Source organism: Populus nigra, chromosome 2 (assembly GCF_951802175.1).
Source record: "Populus nigra chromosome 2, ddPopNigr1.1, whole genome shotgun sequence".
Lineage (NCBI taxonomy): Eukaryota > Viridiplantae > Streptophyta > Magnoliopsida > Malpighiales > Salicaceae > Populus > Populus nigra.
In genome coordinates, this window is record NC_084853.1 from 10,356,320 (window position 1) to 10,361,319 (window position 5,000).

The window sequence follows — 5,000 nt, forward strand, 5'->3', positions numbered from 1 at the left end:
TACTGGATTGATTTCATGTGGAAAGCACGACGTTTTGTTGTAGGAATGCGGGAACCCCGGCGGCTCGCCTGCCGCGGCCAGCGACGTCGGGCTGGCCCCTGCAGCGCCTAGCCTCTCCCACGCGGGGGGCAGGCCAGAGCGCGGGGGGCCAGGGCCCGAAGGCAGCCCCCCCGCGGGCGAGAGAGCAAGCCAGCAGGGGCTGTCGCCTGCCGCGGCCAGCGACGTCGGGCTGGCCCCTGCAGCGCCTAGCCTCTCCCACGCGGGGGGCAGGCCAGAACGCGGGGGGCCAGGGCCCGAAGGCAGCCCCCCCGCGGGCGAGAGAGCAAGCCAGCAGGGGCTGTCGCCTGCCGCGGCCAGCGACGTCGGGCTGGCCCCTGCCGCGGCCAGCGATGTCGGGCTGTCGCCTGCCGCGGCCAGCGACGTCGGGCTGGCCCCTGCAGCGCCTAGCCTCTCCCACGCAGGGGGCAGGCCAGAACGCGGGGGGCCAGGGCCCGAAGGCAGCCCCCCCGCGGGCGAGAGAGCAAGCCAGCAGGGGCTGTCCGCGCGTCGCGCAGCGCGGCATGGCTGCGGGGGCCGCGCGCGCGCGCCCAAGGGCCCCCAAGGGCCCCAGGCCCTCAGGCCCCAGCGCCCCAGCGCCCAGCGCGGGCGGGCGCGCGCGCGCGTGTGGTCTTTGAGGGGCGCCGGCCTGGTGGCTCCCTAAAGAGCAATAAGTGTCATTGCAGCTCTGGCAGGGGGAGACACTACTAGGTCCCAGCTGTCACCCCCCCTCTAAAAAATTCATTTCTTGGTATTTTGAGCTGAAATTTTGCACAGAGGTTGGCAAAAATCCAATCCACCTTCATTAATTTTCCCAGAATTTTTCGAGGTCGGGAAGTATTTGTTTTAATTTTCCTACCATTAGAAATCGAGTAAATCCGCAAAACTAGGAACCGGCCCGGAATGACCCCAAATTCAGTGGGCAGCCTCATAAAAATATGGCTGATTTTACTGGATTGGTTTCATGTGGAAAGCACGACGTTTTCTTGTAGGAATGCGGGAACCCCGGCAGCTCGCCTGCCGCGGCCAGCGACGTCGGGGACGCTGGCCTGCGCTGTCGAGCCCGCGAGGGCTGTCTCCGCGGCAGGCCCCCCCTGAACGGGGCACGACAGGCCACCGCGCTGGCTCGTCCAGCGTCGACAGTCCCTCGTCCAGGTTTCAGATCGCGCCAAGTCGAACCCATGACCTGCTCAAGCCATCGTGCGCTGCCGAATTCGCATCTGCGTGTAGGCTGCCATTCCACGCGGCAGCCCCTGTTTTCGTCAGCGTGCCCCCCTGACGAATTTTCCTGCCTGGCCCAGTCCAGCGTCCAGCCCCTGTTCGTCGAAAAATCTGCGCTGCCGATTTTCCACGCGGCAGCCCCTCTTTTCGTCAGCGTGCCCCCCTGACGAATTTTCCTGCCTGGCCCGGCCAGTCCAGCCCCTGTTCGTCGAAAAATCTGCGCTGCCGATTTTCCACGCGGCAGCCCCTCTTTTCGTCAGCGTGCCCCCCTGACGAATTTTCCTGCCTGGCCCGGCCGGTCCAGCATCCAGCCCCTGTTCGTCGAAAAATCTGCGCTGCCGATTTTCCACGCGGCAGCCCCTGTTTTCCTCAGCGTGCCCCCCTGACGAATGTTCGTCGAAAAATCTGCGCTGCCGATTTTCCACGCGGCAGCCCCTCTTTTCGTCAGCGTGCCCCCCTGACGAATGTTCGTCGAAAAATCTGCGCTGCCGATTTTCCACGCGGCAGCCCCTCTTTTCGTCAGCGTGCCCCCTGACGAATTTTCCTGCCTGGCCCAGTCCAGCGTCCAGCCCCTGTTCGTCGAAAAATCTGCGCTGCCGATTTTCCACGCGGCAGCCCCTCTTTTCGTCAGCGTGCCCCCCTGACGAATTTTCCTGCCTGGCCCGGCCGGTCCAGCCCCTGTTCGTCGAAAAATCTGCGCTGCCGATTTTCCACTCCGCAGCCCCTGTTTTCGTCAGCGTGCCCCCCTGACGAATTTTCCTGCCTGGCCCGGCCAGTCCAGCGCCCAGCCCCTGTTCGTCGAAAAATCTGCGCTGCCGATTTTCCCCGACGAACCTGCAGCTGCACAAATCCGCGCTGCCACTGCCCCATTGTCTGGACCAACAGTCTTTTCCATCAAGCCCTGGACTATAAATCGTCCAGACTCATCGCCAGCACCCGCTGCCGATTCTGCCGACTTTGCCGATTTCGTCGGCGCTGCCGATTCCAACACTGCCCGCCGTGCCTGAACCAGCGCTGTTTCGTCAGCGTGTCCCCTTGACGAATTTCCCTGCCTGGCCTGGACAGTCCATCTTCCAGCCCATGTTCATCGAAAAATCTGCGCTGCCGATTTCCCCGACGAACCTGCAGCTGCACAAATCTGCGCTGCCGATTTCCCCCCCTGTCGGCATGGCTGCCGCTGCCCCGATGTCCAGACCAACAGTCTTTTTTGTCGACTTTGCCGATTTTGTCCGCGCTGCCGATTCCAACACTACCCCCTGCATCCAAACCAGCATTGTTTCGTCAGCTCTTCCCCTGACGATTTTAGCCCTGTAACAAACAGTAGGCCTCCAATCCCGCCAACGGGAGCCAAGTTGATAGGGAAGAGAATTGAATGACGCGCCTGGTCCTCGCACCCCGCCACCCGAGGGGCCTTTTTCCCGGCAGCCTCTGAAAAACTCTAGCTTTCACGGTCCTCGCCGCCCCTCACCACCATGGCAGGTGTCACGGGGGTGATTTTTCGCAACGAAATCCAACCCGTGCGGCAGCCTAGTCCCTCACTAGACTCAGCCTTCCCTCGCCACTCCCACTCGTGTTTGCCTAGTAACTAAGCAAGCGGAATACACAAGCAAGAATAGGAATCATAGTGCACAACAAGCTTTACAGGAACTCTTTCCCAACCTTTATTAATCTCATACACAAAGGAAACTATACACAAATCCGTATGTGTGCTATGCACAAAGATTACATGCTACACAAGCTACCTCTAACTAGTGTTCTTGCATGCCCCTACATGCTGGACATCCCCACCCGAACGCCCTTACATTTTGAACATTCCCACCCGAATGCTCTTTACATTTGGAACACTCTCACCCGAATGCTCTCTACATTTGGGAACACCCTCACCCGAATGCTCCCCCACACACAAGAGCTGCATCTTGTATTTATAGACAAGCAAAGGAGCTGCAAAGGCTCCTCCCCATTATCCCCCATTTTCGGGAACTAGTGGAGCACTACCTCTCCCCCACGCTCCCATGTTTTCAGGACATGGTGGAGCACTACCTCACACCCATTATCCCATGTTTTCAGGACATAGTGGCCCGGCCAGCACCCAAGTTATGCTCCCATGTTCTGCCTCCCATGAAGCTGCCACTTTCCCCATTTTCGGGCTGTCTGCTTGCCAGCCCCAGCTGCCAGTTTCTGCTGCGTCAGCTGCTGACTTAGAAGGTCCATCACCTAAGTCCCACGTCCATGCCAAGTCACAAGCTCAAAGACTCGCATAGACCATTGCATGCTGCCTGCCGAATTCATTTCTGCCTATGCAAGGCTGCCGCAATCCATCGCTGCCGAATTCTAGGCAGTGTGCCTTCGTTGGCGCGTCCCAGCGCCTAGAGCTCTTTTCCCATGCCTCGGACAGTCCCTCGCCCAAGTTTCCAATCGTGCCAAGTCGAGCCCCTGACTTGCACAAGTTGCTGCGCGCTGCCGAATCCGCATCTGCGTGCAGGCTGCCCCTGCCTACGCTGCCGAATTCGCATATGCGTGCAGGCTGCCAATCTCTGCGCTGCCGAATTCGCATCTGCGTGCAGGCTGCTCCTGCCTACGCTGCCGAATTCTGCGATAGCCCCAATTCTCGTCAGCCTACCTCCTGACGAGGCTTGGACAGTCCCTCGTCCAGCCCATGTTCGTCAACAATCTTCGCTGCCGATTTTCCCTTGACGAACCTACAGCCGCATAAATCTGCGCCGCCGATTTCTCGCACTGATGGCATGGCTGCCAGCACCCTCAGGCCTTGTTTTGGCCAGCCAGCCAAAGCGTGCACCTCGTGCACATTTGACACTGTGACAGCAGGCCTCTAATCCCACCCATCAGCAGTTGTAGCCGATAGGGCAGTGATTTGAATGACGCGTCGCGGGCCTCCGGGTCATCTCACCCGGCCATTAATTGGAGCGTTTTTGGCTGGCCGAGGATGGGGGGATGGATCTCTTCTTCCGAAAAAGCAAACAGTACATCGGGAGTTATGTTGACGGGGCATGGAATTGAATGACCCGTCGCGGGCCGCCGGGTCATCTCACCCGGCCATCCCGGGGAGCGTTTTTCCCGGCAGCATCGGGGAAACTCTTGCTTTCACTGCCCGCTGCCCAAGTCCCCACTCGAATCGGCCCCCCGCGCCAACAAGCCAACGCTGCCGAATCGGCAGACACTGCTGCCGAATCTGCCGACACTGCCCCGCGGGCTGCCACTGCCCCAGTGTCTAAACCAGCGGTCTTTCTCATCGAGCCTTGGACTATCCAGTCCGTCCTGACTCATCGCCAGCACCTGCTGCCGATTCTGCCGACTTTGCCGATTTTCTCGGCGCTGCCGATTCCAACACTGCGCCCACCGTGTCTGAACCAGCGCTGTTTCGTCAGCGTGTCCCCTCGACGAATTTTCCTGCCTGGCCTGGACAGTCCACCGTCCAGCCCGTGTTCGTCGAAAAATCTGCGCTGCCGATTCTGCCGACTTTGCCGATTTCGTCGGCGCTGCCGATTCCAACACTGCCCGCCGTGCCTGAACCAGCGCTGTTTCGTCAGCGTGTCCCCTCGACAAATTTTCCTGCCTGGCCTGGACAGTCCATCGCCCAGCCCATGTTCGTCGCAAAATCTGCGCTGCCGATTTTCCCCGACGAACCTGCAGCCGCACAAATCTGCGCTGCCGAATCTGCCGACACTGTCCCGCGGGCTGCCACTGCCCCAGTGTCTAAACCAGCAGTCTTTCTCGTCGAGCCT